The following is a 17,394-nucleotide window of genomic DNA, read 5'->3' as shown; positions in this document are numbered from 1 at the left end:
AATAAATAAAATCTTTAAAAATAAATAAATTTAAAAAAATAAAAAAATAAAAATATATATACATGTAGGGGTGCCTGGGTGGCTCAGTCGTTAAGTGTCTGCCTTCGGCTCAGGTCATGGTCCCGGGGTCCTGGGATCGAGCCCCGCGTCGGGCTCCCTGCTCCGCAGGAGGCCTGCTTCTCCCTCTCCCACTTCCCCTGCTTGTGTTCCCTCTCTATGTCTCTGTCAAAAAATAAAATAAAAAAATAAAAAAACATATATATGTATTTTTTTAGGGGCACCTGGCTGGCTCAGTTGATAAGCTATGTGACTCTTGATCTCAGGGTGGTGAATTCAAGCCCCACGCGAGGTGTGGAGCCTACTTTAACATAAATAAATAGGGGCGCCTGGGTGGCTCAGTTCGTTGGACGACTGCCTTCTGCTCAGGTCATGATCCCGAAGTTCTGGAATCGAGTACCACATCAGGCTCCCACCTCGGCTGGGAGCCTGCTTCCCCCTCTGACCCTCTCTCCTCTCATCTGTTTCTCATTCTCTCTCTTGCTCTCTCTCAAATAAATAAAATCTTTTAAAAAATAAAATATATTGTTTCAATAAGATAAAATGATATTGCAACAGAGTGAATGCAGAAGCAAATATGATAGAATCCAGCTGTCTCCTACAAGCCAGATTTTATTAAAGTATTTTGCAAAAATGCCAAAAAAGAAAATAACAACAAGATGAAATAAACATCAAGCCCAAACCAACCCTGGGAGAGCTTGAAGACTATGCGAAGCAGCACATGCAGGAAGAGAACCCAGCCAGGAAGGGTAAACACAGAGGGTAGCGCCACAGGCAACTAGGTGGGTACTTCTAAGTCTGGGGTTTGCCATTAGGAACCCCCTGGTCCCACACTCTCCAACGGCTGTTAGGTATTAAGCTGATATTGCAGTCACCTGTGTGGCTCCTTGAGCCATCGCTCAACTGCTTCCCAGGGATAGAGTAAAGGTGTGCTGTTTATTTTTAAGTGGGTGACCAAATGCGTCCCCTCCAGGTATTATTCCTTCCACCGCAGATTTTCCTGACTCCCACAGCCTGAAGAGTTTTAACTTGCTTCCCTGGTAAAGCACACCAGCACTGCCTTTCAGATTCCATAATTCCTCAACTCTGGCCTAGTCCAACCCCACTGCCTCAGTTTCTGTTCAGAAGCTACCTCTACCGGGGCGCCTGCGTGGCTCAGTCATTAAGCGTCTGCCTTCGGCTCAGGTCATGATCCCAGGGTCCTGGGATCGAACCCCGCATCGGGCTCCCTGCTCAGCGGGGAGCCTGCTTCTCTCTCTCCCTCTGCCTGCCACTCCCCCTGCTTGTGCGCTCTCTCTCTCTGTCGAATAAATAAAAATAAAATCTTAAAAGAAAAACAAGAAAAACAGGGTCTGTCTGGGTGGCTCAGTCCTTAAGCATCTGCCTTTGGCTCAGGGCAAGGTCCCAGGGTCCTGGGATCGAGCCCCGCATCGGGCTCCCTGCTCGGCGGGAAGCCTGCTTCTCCCTCTCCCACTCCCCCTGCTTGTGTTCCCTCTCTCGCTGTGTCTCTCTCTGTCAAATAAATAAAACCTTAAAAAAAAAAAAAAAAAAGGAAGCTACCTCTACCTACACCACCATAAACCCATCATCTCAGGGCTGGCCAAAGTCTCTGTACCCATCTCTCATCCCTACTGCTAGCCAACTTGACCCCACGATGGTCTCTAGTCCCCACCCCTCCCTGACCCTGTGCCTCCTACCTCCTCCAGCTGACTTGGGGATTAACAGAACAAACCTAACAAAGTTCCTCCTCTCACTGTTATCTTCTCCCACCCCTCCCCTTTCTCTAATCCCCCTCCCATCTCTTCCTGCAGCTTCTTCAATCACCCCCCAAATCCCCCGCACATCCTTATCCAAATCACCACCAAACCAAGAGGGTTTCCCCCAGTTCATTTTGACCAATCTCTGAAACACCATTTTGCAGGTCCCACCAGGATCACCTAAGGCACAGCATCAGGGCCAGGAACTGACTCCAGGTCACAGACACATCTGTGTGTGCCCAAATGTCAGCCTGGTTTTGAAAATAACCTAAAACTGTAAAGTTGTCTAATCACTGTGTTGTATACCTGAAACAAATGTACTACTATGTGTCAACTATACTTCGGTAAAGATATAATCATCATCATCATCATCATCATCATCATCATCATCATCATCATCTAGAACTGCCTCCCAGGCTCTCCAAGGTCCTCTCCCTGATCCCTCATTCACCCTCTGAGACAGGCCTAGCCTCCCACTCCCCCTTATGATGAATCAGAGGCACACTGATTGCCTATGGTCACTTCTCGGGGGTAGGACCCTCAGCCTCTCCAAAACACACTTTCTTCCGAAAAATACCAGTTGAGAGGAAATAATCTTTACTTCTCTTCCCTCTTTTGCCTGGTTGGGGCAGGGCCCATACCTGTCTCACCCATCACCAGATCCAACCCTGGAGCCTCGCACAGTGCCCAGGGCAGGACAGAGACTAAAAAAAACACCTGCTGAATAAAGGAACAAATCGCTGAAACCCAGTGCCAACAGGGGCCAGCAGACAGTCCTCTGCACAGTCCACAGGCTAGCTGGTCTTCTAAGACTGCTTAACAGTATTTAATCTTACACACTCCTGGATCAAATTCCTTTTGTCTTTAACTTTTTCCAATTACAAGCATAGATTCATTAGGTGTGCCAGTGCACCTGAAGCACGGTAAGAACCTGACACAAAATAGACTTTAAAATATACATACAAAATACAAATAATCCAGTCACCCATCATCTCATATGAGTGTAGTATTTCTGTGCTTCAGACAACCTACACGAGCAAACTAGCTAAGGAACGTGGGCATCGCTCTGTACACCACTGGGTGTCCTGGTTGCTCCACCTCAGCCCCAAATCTGAAATAAAACTCCCAAGGTCAATAATCCCCCCACAATGACAAGCAATGGACTTGCTTCCACACTGGGGTTTCTCCTGTTCTTTTTTTAAGATTTTATTTTATTTATTTGACAGAGAGAGGGAGACAGAGAGAGAGGGAACACAATCAGAGGGGAGTGGGAGAGGGAGAAGCAGGCCTCCCGCAGAGCAGGACCTGAGCCAAAGGCAGACGCTTAACAACTGAGCCACCCAAGTGCCGCTGGGGTTTCTCCTGTTCTACTGAGAATCAGCTCCTATACAATGGCCTCCTCTGGACCGCACTGGTTCTGCACTGCCTGGGATGACTCCCAGGCTGGGAGCAGCCCTGCGGACTCTGCTTCCCCTCTGGCCTCCCCTCTGGCCTCGTAGAGGATTTTTAAAGTGAGCATTTACAGCTTTATTTTCAACTCCCCTCTGGTGGTTATCAAGTCATTTTCTTATCTGATAACAACAAACAGCTCTCCCTTCATCTGCCCCTAACACAAAGGTCAGAAACCAAATGCCTCCACTATCTGGAAATCACCAGGAGACTCCCCCACTGGGAACCCAGAGGCAGCTCCCACTCAACACAAAATCATAAAAAACACAGTGCCTGTGTTTTTCACCTGGAGGCTGGAAACCAATTTTTGCCTTTAGGACAATTAATCCCTGCTTAGAAGCTGGGCACCACTCCCTGTACCCTCATCACACTCTAAAGATTTGTGCTCAGTTTGTCCCTCAAGGAGTCAAGGAAGCCCAGAACAGTTCTGATTTCCAGGGAGGATGCTGACTTTACAGAGTAAGGTTCAGACATTCCATACTAAGTTCTTCCTGTTAACCAAAAAAAAAAAAAAAAGGTAAAACTCCTGTTCTAAGGAATTCCAACCCTACAGCTCTACTGAATTACATGTTCCAGGTACAGAATCTGCTGCTGCCAACATATAACCAGGAGCACCCACTTGCTCTAGGTCTCTTCTAGTACATGTTGGCTGCAAAGTCAAAGTTTTATAAGTTACCCAGTCAGGAAGTCATATGGTCATGTGGGGAAAAAATAAATACAGGTGTAGTCCTTTGAAAACCAAGGGCTTTCACTCTAAGGCATGCCCCGTAACTAGAAAAGATACCAACATTATACAGAAAAAGAAAACAAAGCATTTCCAATCACTCAACTCACACAGCAACCTTGCTGGTCTACGCTCCTTCTACTTCACTGGTGAGATTCAAGAAAACAAAACCGGGCACCAACAATCTCCAAAGAGACTCCTTAAAAATCTAAACAATGCTGGGGTGCCTGGCTGGCTTGAGTTGGTGGAGCATGTGACTCTTGATCTCAGGGTCGTGAGTCTGAGCCCCACACTGGACACAGAGATTATTTAAAAAAAAAAAAAAATCTAAACAAAGATGGTTAGTTAACAAAGGGACCTTGGTCCTCAAACTATTTCAGTCCTCTACTCATCTTGATGGGGCCAATGCCTGCAAGGACCCCACCCCCATCCCAACAAGACACCATAGCACTCAAAGCTCCACAGATAAGGGAGTAGTCGAGGCACATCTGCTTTCTGGGAGGTACCAATGGGCTTGTGTCCAGGTTTGTTTCTATCAAACACTTGCTACATATAAAATCACTTATCACAGGGCACTTGGGTGGCTCAGTCAGTTAAACATCAGATGGCTCAGGTCATGAGTATGGAGCCCTGAAACCCAGCTCCACACTCAGCGGGGAGTCTGCTTCTCCCTCCCTCTCCCTCTGCCCCTCCCCCTGCTCGTACTCACCCATGCTCTCACTCTCTCAAATAAGTAAGATTTTCTTTTCAAAGATCTTAAAAATCACCTATTATATATGTAATTATAAAACACAATAAAAAACACCCTGAACCCCTAATTCAACCTAAGAAACCTAACCAGCCTTTATTAAGTATTAGATTCATAGTTTACACCAGAAAGGAAAAGGACAAATATAATATTAACAAGCAGCAACTATGGAGTGGTGTAGTGCACAACACCAGCCAACCTTTATTTCCTTTTTTCTTTTTTTGAGTTTTATTTATTTAAGTAATCTCTACACCCAACATGGGGCTCAAACCCAAGATCAAGAGTCAGATGTTCTACTGACTGAGCCAGCCGGGCGCCTTCACAACAGTCTATGGGAAGGATATTCTATCCCAATTTTACTGAGGAAGAGAGGTCAAAGGCCTTACTCAAGGCCACATTAGGATACAAGGGTCCCAGGGGACTCAGTACATCTGGTAGGTTCCTTCCTCAAGCCCACATTTCTACTGCTGAGGACACTCAGTGTTTTCATCATCCAACCTCATCACACTTGTGCCAAAACTCTTCCTGGTCTTGCTAAAATGCAATGACTTTCGGTGAGGAGACCTCACCTCTTGGGAAGTCATGACCCCAAATACTATGTATGACCAGGCACTATCTGAAAGAAGTTCTCCTTTAGAATTCAATTCCACCTTACAACAAATGCTGGCATTTGCAGTGGGATCTCAGCATGGCAAGTATGTTTTATTCCTTTATTTGATAAAAACAAAATGCCACTCCCAATGCTAAAACAGAAAAAAGAAATGTATCACTCTGCTCTGGCAGAAGGATAAAATGAGCCAGATTTTTTCTCCCTCTAATAAAAGGGAAAAAAGGGGGGGGGTGGCAGAAGAAAGGCAAACACCCAGGGCAGTGCTAGTGCCAGATGCAGCTTTCCTAAGACACTCCCACAGAAGACAAAGAAATCAGACATACTGAAGCATCATGGAAAGAAGGGAATTATTTTACTCAGATAATCAACAACAATTTACAGGACCATTCCAAAGTCTCCTTAATCTGGGTTTTACAGGAACAAATTTCTCAGCAGCAATCCACACAATCATATAGACTTCATGTAGAAAAGCCCTTAGCAAACTTCAAGACGGCCTAATCGGGCCTTTTCCATCTTCCTGCCACACCAGCTCACTCACCTACTCCTCACAGAACCTACTAAAGCACAACAGCTGACCACACATCTGGCTCCCTGTCTGAAGCTAACACCCTGAAAAAGAAGCAGCTCTGTCTATCCACTCACCAAAACTGTAAGTACCTCATACTTCTTTTTTCCAGGGACACAATGTCCTGGAGTCAAGAGAACTGCCTGATGGGTCGGGAAGGCAGTCTGATATCAGCGGAGTACCCATATCCAGACAAACCTGTTTTTTAAAAAGCTGAGTCCCTCTGGCTTCCCCTAGCTGGAGAATCATATTCTGGCATTTCATCTTCAACGAGTTCTACAGCTGATGAAGGCTAAAACAAATATTTTCCAGCTTTATTGAGATATAATTGAAGGCCAAAATAAATTTTTTTAAAAATTTAAAGTCTAGGGGCGCCTGGGTGGCTCAGTTGGTTAAGCGACTGCCTTCGGTTCAGGTCATGATCCTGGAGTCCCGGGATCAAGTCCTGCATCGGGCTCCCTGCTTAGCAGGGAGTCTGCTTCTCCCTCTGACCCTCCCCCCTCTCATGTGCTCTCTATCTCATTCTCTCAAATAAATAAATAAATAAATCTTTAAAAAAAATAAAAATTTAAAGTCTAATTTCACTCACAAATAGATCAATCCTATGCTTCCCAGAGGATTCCAAACATAATTAAAAGGCCTGGAGGGGCTGTCCAGCCTCCTGTGTGACCAGGCACTAAGCCACCCTTGGGAGCAGCAGGCCTGCTTCTCCAAATATGGCCTCAAATCTGCTGCAAGAGTGAGCTCAGACCTGCATAGGGGTCCACAAGAATGTTTATCAAGACGTGACAAAAGAGGGCAGACGTAGGGGCAAACAAAGCATAAGGACTGTCCCTCAGAACAGTCCTGAAAGGCAGGGCCGCATGGAAGGAAGGGACTGTTGGCCGGGCCCTCAGCACCCAGTAACCACAGCAGAAAGGGCAGAGGCCACAGCAGACCTGACACTGCCGTGGACAATGGGCCCCATTCTCCCTGGTAGCTCATGGCAGGAGGGGAGAGGGGAGGCAAGGACATTCCTTCACCCCCTCACACAGAGGGAAAGGGCATTGGGAGCCCAGGGCACCAGACGCCTGTGTAAGAAGAAAATATGAGGAGCCATTTTCCTTTCCAGCTTTCTGAATCAAAAAGAAACCCCTCCTAAAAACAACCAGAAGAGAGGGCGCCTGGGTGGCTCAGTTGGTTAAGCGACTGCCTTCGGCTCAGGTCATGATCCTGGAGTCCCGGGATTGAGTCCCACATCGGGCTCTCTGCTCAGCGGGGAGTCTGCTTCTCCCTCTGACCCTCTTCCCTCTCGTGCTCTCTCTCATTCTCTCTTTCAAATAAATAAATAAATAAATCTTTAAAAAAAAAACCAGAAGAGAGACCTGAAGTGCCATCTGATTAAGGTGGCCTTAGATGGTAAATTAGATGTGGCTTATGTAAGAGTCCCCTCTCTGGTCAGCAGTGCCCAACCAGAAGGGAAAAAAAACTCAGAGCTTTGAGGGGACAAGGCACCCAACAGGCCCTGTCAGCTCAGGGCTGGCAATGCAAGCGGAAGAATCAACTTTTCCTGCTAAGGATTTCTTCCCGGCACCAAGGAACCCAGTCACTTTTTTCTAAAGTACTTGAAAACTGGAGGGGCGCCTGGGTGGCTCAGTTGGTTAAGCGACTTCCTTTGGGATCTGAGTCCCACGGACTGGGATCGAGTCCCACATCGAGCTCCTGGCTCAGCGTGAAGCCTGCTGCTCCCTCTGACCCTCTCCCCTTTCATGCTGTTTCTTGCTCTCTCTCCCAAATAAATAAATAAAATCTTAAAAAAAATAATAAAGTACTTGAAAACTGTAAAAAGCACATCTTCAGACTGGCAGACACAGTATTTTAAGTCTATACTGTTGACCCTTCTGACAAAATATTGTGATCTTTTCCAGGTAAGCTGGTAGCACAAATCCAGAAGAGAAAGTGAGACAGGAATCCTACTGTTATCTATTTGTGACTTTAATAAATTCTATTTTTAGATCTTTAATGAGCTTCTCTTCTAGTCTCCTCCCACCAAATTTCTCTACTCAGGCAATTCAATCTTCCCAACACTGCTCAGTCTAAAAATATGTAAGACACTTATTCAGGCATGCTTAACGTAACAGGTAGAGCAAAGTTCTCTACACTTCCTCACTTTCCACAAGACTCAGAATGCACCCCTGCTCAAGGGCTACGCATCAGACTGGTCTCCATTATTTAAAAATCCAGTAAGCAAGACTCCCTGAGGTCAGGGCAGATCTGATGCAAAGACAACCTACCAGCCCAAACAAGAGTATACACAGGATTTTTACAGTGAGGAGAGATGCATGTTTTATGGAAGCATTCTGTAGTAAAACAAAGGCCCAGAAAATGGATGATGTCCCAGGTTCTGATTAACAGCCAAATTAAAAGGAAATGCTATTTGGGGGCGCCTGGGTGGCTCAGTTGGTTAAGCGACTGCCTTCGGCTCAGGTCATGATCCTGGAGTCCCGGGATCGACTCTCACATCAGGATCCCTGCTCAGCAGGGAGTCCGCTTCTCCCTCTGACCCTCCCCCCTCTCATGTGCTTTCTCTTTCAAATAAATTAAAAAAAAAAAATCTTTAAAAAAAAAAGGAAATGCTATTTGGAATTCCATTATTGACTGTATAATTTTTCTTGGCAATAATTGGCTAGAATATCAACCCAGTCCTGGAGAACAATGGAGCTAAGTAAGAGGCATTTATGACAACCAAGGCAAAACTGGTTCATTCTGCTATAGACAGCCTTGGGATCTTCTTAAGTAATCCCGCATCAACCCCTAGAATGCCTGGGGGGAAATGCTCCCAGCAGAGAGAGAGGTAAAACAGAAACAATTATATCATTTGCAAAAACAAACATCTTCCAAGTCCATTCATCTGCTTCAATACATAGATACCAACTATTAGAAGTCTGGGGGCACCTGGCTGGCTCAGTCAGTAGAGCATGCGACTCTCGATCTCAGGTCGTGAGTTCAAGCCCCATGTTGGGTATAGAACTAATAAAAAAAAAAATTAAAAATTAAATAAAAAAGAAAGACCTCTGTTAGAAGTGCTTCTTGTTTATATAGATTCCCATACTCCATATACAAAAATTCAACACCCATAGAAATGAAGAGCAAATGCCAAACTGGGGACCAAGCTGGGCACTGACCGTTATTTCCCTGAATACAACACATCCTTCCAAGTGTCTCACTTGTCCTTGAGCTCCCCTCAACTGGCACCCTCCCCTATACTTAGGGTATCCAAGGGCTATGAATGCCTCAGAAGAATGAATCTGTGGCTACACATATCCCCAGTGTTAGAGAACACTGAGTCTGGGCCTCCGCATGGCTATAAAGATCGCTCTTCCATGCAAGTCACAGAAAAGGGACTAGGGAAAAACATACACCATACTTAAAAATAAAGACCAATACAAACCTGCCTCACTTGACATTATAGGTGTGCTCCTGCAAAACTCTAAGTCACGCCTCACTCTTTTCAAAAGCTTTGGATTTAATATTGTGATAAAAGAGATTATTTAAAAACCTTAATGCCCAAAGATGTTAACAGCAACATTATTATTCAAAGAAGAAACAACCATCTAAGAACTAGGGACATGTTAACCATTAGAAATGTTATATTTCTAGAGGCGCCTGGGTGGCTCAGTCATTAAGTGTCTGCCTTCAGCTCAGGTCATGGTCCCAGGGTCCTGGGATCGAGCCCCGCATCAGGTTCCTTGCTCAGCGGGAAGCCTGCTTCTCTCTCTCCCACTCCCCCTGCTTGTGTTCCCTCTCTCACTGTGACTTTCTCTGTCAAAAAAATAAATAAAATCTTTAAAAAAAAGTTGTATTTCTAGAACATAGTTCATGCTATAATGCTAGGAGAAAAGCAGAATAAAAATGAAATCTTTTCTCTAACCTAAACTCAGTAAAAGTGCTGCCCAAGGTCTACTGGAGGACAGCCAGGTCTCAGGGGATAATGGCTGTTCTAGGGAGAACTGGGGATTGAAGGGATGGGTGGAAGAAAGCTTTTCCCTGTATAATCCTTTTGAACTTTCTAAGTTCGTACCATGTGTTGGTATTTCCTATTTAAAGAAAGACTAAGAGCGCCTGGCTGGCTCAGTAGGAAGAACATGGGACTCTTGATCTGCGGGTTTGAGTTCAAGCCCCATGTAGGGTGTAGAGATTATTAAATAAATAAAACTTTTTTAAAAAAGACTAAAAGTGGGAGACAAAGGATTTTTCCTTTCTTTTCATTTTCCAAATTTCTTAAAGATTTTATTTATTTATTTATTTGCGAGAGATAGCAGGGGTAGGAGCAGAGGGGGAGGGAGAGAGACAAGGAGACTCGGTGCCATGCACAGAGCCCCACATGAGGCTCGATCTCAACACACTGAGATCATGGCCTGACTGAAACCAAGAGTTTAACCAACTGAGCCACCAGGGCACCCCCCAAATTTCTTTTTTAAATATATGCATTACTTGATGCAGCTTTTTCCCCACTATAGTGTTTTAAAATTCCATAATCATTTTGCCAAGTATGGAGGTATCCATCATCTTCCTTTTGCAGAAATCTCTCTGAAATTTTCAAATACCTTACCTCACCTCTAGTGCTAGGCTGCTTTAAAAGCCTCATCTTGGGGCACCTGAGTGGCTCAGTCGTTATGTGCCTGCCTTCGGCTCAGGTCATGATCCCGGGGTCCTAGGATCAAGCCCCACATCGGGCTCCCTGCTCAGCAGGAAGCCTGCTTCTCCCTCTCACACTCCCCCCGCTTGTGTTCCCTCTCTCGCTGTCTGTCAAATAAATAAATAAAATCTTAAATAAATAGATAGATAAATAAATGCGTTATCTTCCTGAAGAGCAGAGGCCCTGCAGGAAAAGAAAGGATTCAATATTGGTGAATGCCCACAACCAAAACAGAATTACACCAAAGGAAGTGGGGAATGCCACTCAGTCTCCAGTCCACACCACCAATGAAAACTAAATGTTTTCTATAGAATTAATCCAGGACCAAAAATTATGAACAATTTCAAAGATAAAAAATAATTCCAGTAGGGGCACCTGGCTGGTTCAGTCAGTAGAGAATGAGACTTTTGATCTCAGGGTCATGAGTTTGAGCCCCATGCTGGGCACAGAGATTACTTAATAAAAAATAATAATAATAATTTTTTTAAAAATTCTGTGGCACGTGGGTGGCTTAGTAGGTTAAGCGTCTGCCTTCGGTTCAGGTCATGATCCCAGGCTCCTGAGATCCAGCCCTGTGTTGCAGGGAGTCTGCTTCCCCCTCTCCTGCTCCCCCTGCTTGTGCTTGGTCTCTCACTCTCTGTCAAATAAATAAATACGGGGCACCTGGGTGGCTCAGATGGTTAAGCATCTGCCTTCCACTCAGGTCATGATCCCAGGGTCCTAGGATCGAGCCCCACATCGGGCTCCCGGCTCAGCAGGGAGCCTGCTTCTCCCTCTCCCCCTGGCTCATGTTCTATCTGTCTGTCTCAAATGAATAAATAAAATCTTTAAAAAAGCTAAAAATAAATAAATAAAATCTTTTAAAAGTATAAATAAATAAATAAAAAATTAAAAATTCCAATATCTATAACTTAGTGATTTTTAACCTCAATGCCATGATGTGTAGGACAAAGACATTCAGTTATAAAAGTGATTTTTTACATTCAGCTGATTGTTCCCACTAGAAGCCTGCTTTTAAAATATAAGTTCAGGGCGCCTGGGTGGCTCAGTTGGTTAAGCGACTGCCTTTGGTTCAGGTCATGATCCTGGAGTCCCGGGATCGAGTCCCACATCAGGCTCCCTGCTCAGCAGGGAGTCTGCTTCTCCCTCTGACCCTCCCCCCTCTCATGTGCTCTCTCTCATTCTCGCTCTCTCAAATAAATATTAAAAAAAAATAAATAAAATAAAAGTTCAAAAACATTTTAAAATAAATAAAATATAAGTATAAATTGGGGTGCCTGGCTGGCTTAGTCAGTAAAACATGTGGCTCTTGATCTCAGGGTTGTAATTTCAAGTGCTACTTTGGCTGTAGAGATTGCTTAAGCAAATAAACTCAAAAAAATTTATTTTTTTTAAATAAAAGTATAAATTAAGTCACCATACTGCTAAAGTTTCATTCAGATTTACTTCACTACAACAGATAACTCAGAGCAGCTTCACCAACTTAGATACCTTCAGTTTATGATACTGTCCCACTGCGTCCCATCCATCTTCCTACCCCAGACAGAGAGCAAAGCTAAGAAAATGCTTAGCTATAAAACCCAAGAAATAGGAAAATAGGAAACCCTATTTATTAAAGCTAAATTAAGCCCTCTGGCTGGTATAATTTTGTAAACTACTCTAAAATCCTATTTATAGAAATTGCTATCTGAGGGGCACCTGGGTGGCTCAGTCGTTGGGCGTCTGCCTTCGGCTCGGGTCGTGATCCCAGGGTCCTGGGATCGAGCCCCACATCAGGCTCCAGCCCCACATCGGGCTCCAGCCCCACATCGGGCTCCCTGCTCAGCGGGAGGCCTGCTTCTCCCTCTCCCACTCCCCAGCTTGTGTTCTTGCTCTCGCTCGCTCTCTCTCTGTCAAAGAGATAAATAAAATCTTTAAAAAAAAAAAAAGGAATTGCTATCTGAGCAATATTACTAATGATCAGAGTGAAATAGGATGGTCAAAAAGCAAAGCAGGTTATGTGACTTGTAGGAAGACTGCTTTCGATTAGTACCCAAAGGCATGGACACACAAAGACCCACTGGGAAAGGACCAGATTAATCACTTGTATATTCAAAACCACTATCACCTTACTCCAGGCCTGGAGCGTCAACACAGGAAAAGCAGAAAAAGATGGAGCCTTAAGAACCAACAGCACAGGGGCGCCTGGGTGGCTCAGTCTTTTAAGCGTCTGACTTCAGCTCAGGTCATGATCCCAGGGTCCTGGGATCGAGCCCCACATCGGGCTCCCTGCTCCGAGGGAGGCCTGCTTCTCCCTCTCCCACTCCCCCTGCTTGTGTTCCCTCTCTCACTGTGTCTCTCTCTGTCAAATAAATAAATAAAATGTTTAAAAAAAAAAAAAGAACCAACAGCACAGTAACACTGGCAAAGGCACAGAAACACTCTTTAATAGGGAGGAGGAAGAAAACTTACTCCAAAAAAGGATGAAGAAATCCTTGACCAATAGACAGGACACACTGAAGAACACAATACCTCAATTTATTCTCACTTTGAAGTTCCCTTGAGGTTCAATAGCCTCTAGTCCCCATTTGGACCCCTTCAATGTTCAAACCAGCATTTCTTACTTCCCTAATACTCTGGAAGCCTCCAGCCTCCAAGCAGTCACACTTCGCAGTGACTCCAATCTAAACAACACACCAAAGAACCTGGATATCGAATCAAACTTCTCCTCACTGACTTCCTGTAGAGGCTAGGAAAAAAACTCATAAGGCAGGGCACATCGGTGGTTCAGTCCGAGCATCCAACTTTTGGTTTCTGCTCAGGTCATGATCTCAGGGTCTTGAGATTCTCTCCCCCTCCATCTGCCCCTCTCCCTCTACTGTGCACACACACGTGCTCTCTCTTTCAAATAAGATTTTATTTATTTATATGACAGAGAGAGACACAGCAAGAGAGGGAACACAAGCACGGGGAGTGGGAGAGGGAGAAGCAGGCTTCCCACTGAGCAGGGAGCCCGATGTGGGGCTCCATCCCAGGACTCTGGCATCATGACCTGAGCCGAAAGCAGACACTTAACTGAGCCACCCAGGCGCCCCTACCTCCTTCTTTATACATCCACTTTCTCCCTCCTTCAACTGACCCCTGCAACAGACTCAAAACTGGGACGCAAGCACTATCCCACTCAGAACTTCCAGGGATACCCCACTGGCCCAGCTGAACCTTTCAAGTCAGCCTTTGCCCCACTTTTCCCCAAGGACACTTCCTTTGGCTCTACTCCTTGGTCCTCAGACATGGCCTGGTCTTTCACTCCTCCACCTTTTTCAGCTCACCCAAGGACAGCCCCCCATCTTACCTGCCTGCCACAGACTCAGCCTTCCCCTCGTTGTGCAGTCTAGGCGCCCCTGTTTATTCTGAGTCTCTCAAGTCCTTACCAGTGCTTGGCAGATGCTGGCTTACATTCCACTGTCACCTCCGGCCCCTTCTATTCAACAGTAGATTCCTGGTGATACCAGCACCATTCAGGTCCCTAATGTCTGCTGAACTGCCTCGTGTTGAACTTCTTTCTCTCTCCTCACTCCCCCGCTGACCACTGTCCTTGTTCAGGTCCCCTATCTCCTTACTGGACCACAGGAGTAACCAACTTGCCTCCAGTCCAGGCTCCACAGTCACAATGGGGGCTTTTTTTTAATATTTAAAAACAAGTTTTTAAATAAACTTTATGCCCAGCATGGGGATCAAACACAACCTCAAAAGCAAAGAGTCCCATGTTTCACTGACTGAGCCAGGCACCCCAGGGTCACTTCTTAAAACCACCACAGCTGTGCTCCAAGACCTTAAAACCACCACAGCTGTGCTCCAAGTTCCTTCTGGTTCCAACCCAACCTTCTAGAACATACAGAAAAGGTGCCCTGTCTTCTCTCTCCCCACTCCTTGCCTCTGCTCACTTCTTTTCCTTCCAGAGTTGTGACCTTCCTCCCATCAACTCCTTCACCAATCAAACCACTAACCTTTTTTTTTTTTTTTTTTTAAGATTTTATTTATTTGACAGAGAGAGAGACAGCGAGAGAGGGAACACAAGCAGGGGGAGTGGGAGAGGGAGAAGCAGGCTTCCCGCAGAGCAGGGAGCCCGATGTGGGACTCGATCCCAGGACCCTGGGACCATGACCTGAGCCGAAGGCAGACGCTTAACGACTGAGCCACCCAGGCGCCCCAAACCACTAACCTTTCTTGAGGGTCCAGCTCAGTTGAAGTCCCACCCTAAAGCCCGCCCTCCCCAGCGTAGGACCCAGGCTCCTTGGCTTACTTCAGCATAGTGCCCAGAGCACCAGCAGAGGTCCCAAGAAAGCTCAGACAAACCCTAGTTTCTAAGAATGGTCCCTCACAGCATGTTCCTGGAATTCTGTGTGGAGTCCCTGATCACTTCTCCCATATTGCCCTGGCATTGTGCCCACCACCAAACATCTGGGCTTGGTCTTCACCAGAGAAGCACCCAACCAAGGCTACCATCATCAGTCTGATTCAACACAAACACAGGTGGGCATAGCCAAATGTTCAACCTGGATTCAAATCCTGACTGCCACATGATGACAGCTGTGTGTCCTTGGGAACATTCCCTCATCTAGGACTCTGCTTCCTCAGTCAATATAAAGGATTCTCATAACCATTAGCAATGATGCACATACCCAGAAACAGAAGGCCCTTGACTGTGGCTGATGTATTCTATCACATCACTGACCCTCAGAAAGCAGGAAAGGCTGGAACAACTGTGAGATAAAGTACTGAACATACTCTCATCTGCATCAAGAATGAACACATCTCTTAAAAAAAAAAAAAATGAACACACCTCTACTCTGAGATGGATACAACAGCCCTGCCCAACAGGAAATGCAATGCCTCAAGTTCAAGAGATAAGATTTTTAACAATCAGGGGCGCCTGGGTGGCTCAGTCCTTAAGCGTGTGCCTTCTGCTCAGGTCATGATCCAGGGGTCCTGGGATCGAGCCCCACGTTGGGCTCCTGCTTCTCCCTCCCCCACTCCCCCTGCTTGTGTTCCCTCTTGCTGTGTCTCTGTCAAATAAATAAATAAATAATCTTAAAAAAATATATATTTTTAACAATCAAATGCCATGCCTCTTCTTTCCTAAACAATCTCAGTCTTAAGTGGCTCCAGGGACCCCCTCTTATCCCACCATTCTCAATGTTTAACAGACACCAGCTAACCTGCAGGAGATATAGTTAAATCCTTGGTCATGCTTAGTCTTCTGACCCACACATTCCTGAATACAGGCTTTTTCTCCCTGCCCCCCCCCCACAACCCCAGCTTGGCATTCCCTTGGCTCAACCTTTTCAGCTTCTCAGCCGGCTCCTCCTCCCTCCTCATCTCTCCTCTACTGGCTGACCTCACTGGCAGAGGTCCTGAACCCCTCCCCTCCCTGACACTACCTATGTGGCCACCAGCAAGATCTCTCTAAACACAAGTCTGGACCCTGCCACTCCACTAGTTTAAAAGGCTTCTCAGGCTTCTTCTGCACCCTGAGGATAAAGTCTGAACTCCCAAGCACAATGAGAAAGGCCTAGAGATCCCACTCGCCAAGCTGGAGGACTCACAGGTGCTATTTTAGGAGCTCATGTACATGTGGTTCCCTGTGTCCAGACCTTGCTGTCCCCCAGCTAATTCCTGCTGGCCCTGCAAGCCTCGGCTTAGGAATTCCCTCTCCTCAGGCTCCCAAAGCACCATGTGAGCACACTTAGTGGGCAGATACTATCAATCATAGGTTCCTTAATCCCCACTGTCCCTGAAACTGTGTTCCTTAAGGGCAGAACCAGCCTCTTTTACATGGGCACCCTGAACCTACCACAAAATTAGGCAAGTAGTGAAGCCAAATATTCATTAAATGAATGAATGTATTTTGTCAAATCAACTTTTCCAAAAACAGTTAAGACTTGCTTTCTTCCTCTTTCAACCAAGGCTCATATCAACAAGAGCTTTCATGTTCCAACCAGGTGTTTGTTGCCTATATAGTACTGCTTACTCTTCCTTTCATACAGTATCCCACAGGCTTTGAACAGGCTCACACTATGCATCCTACTCTCTCCTCAAATCTGATTTCCCTAAGAAATGGCTCCTCAGCCTCCTTTAAACATGCAGGCCATGAGCTCTTATTCCTTGGCTCCACAGCAAAGTTCAATTCAACTTCTCCATACTCCAACTCCATTTTTATGTCTCCAAGGTTGAATCTTTTTTAAAACAGGGACATTCCAAAATTGTCTCTGAACACTAAGCATAGAACCACCTGATAAAGTTACAATATCCCATCTACACCAGACTCCAAAACATCTGGTAGCACATCCAACTCTTTATCTGGGCTTATGTCCTATAAACACCACCTCCCTGCACTGAGTCTGGGTTCCATGCCAGGAATCGCTTCTCCTCGCTTATTTAGGGAAATAGCAGGCCCGGCTCTTAAGTTAGAACTTTAGGCTATAAACGTGCTGTCCCAGGCTCTAGCTTCCACCAAGGCAAAACTTCATGATCATCATTAAAACTAATTCTGAAGTAAGTCAGTTTACAAACCTAAGAGCTTCACATGTCATAGAGATTAAAATATGCATTTTTAATTAGCACTTGAGTTTGTATGAAATTAAGTCGGAATTTTTGGCAGGATTCTAAGCCGAGACAGCATTTTCTCTGGAGACACTTTACACATACACCCGCTGGCCAATCTGGTTTTCCAAACACCAAGTAAAAAGGTGAAAAGGCAGGAGGCTTCCAAAAAAGCTCAAGAGTGTGTGAGTGTGTGTGTGTGTGTGGCGGGGGGGGGGGGGGGG

At 45.6% G+C, this 17,394-nt stretch overlaps 1 protein-coding gene across 3 annotated transcripts in view; it reads right to left on the bottom strand.

The window, feature by feature from the left end:
- The window catches only part of DAG1 (dystroglycan 1), a 71,548-nt gene that overhangs the window by 53,264 nt on the left and 890 nt on the right, over positions 1 to 17,394 (bottom strand). The gene's annotated exons all lie outside the window — the stretch shown is intronic.

Source organism: Callorhinus ursinus, unplaced genomic scaffold (assembly GCF_003265705.2).
Source record: "Callorhinus ursinus isolate GAN/ISIS: 27379988/994484 unplaced genomic scaffold, GSC_fseal_2.0 scaffold15, whole genome shotgun sequence".
Classification (NCBI taxonomy): Eukaryota; Metazoa; Chordata; class Mammalia; order Carnivora; family Otariidae; genus Callorhinus; species Callorhinus ursinus.
This window is presented reverse-complemented; position numbering and strand designations above follow the sequence as displayed.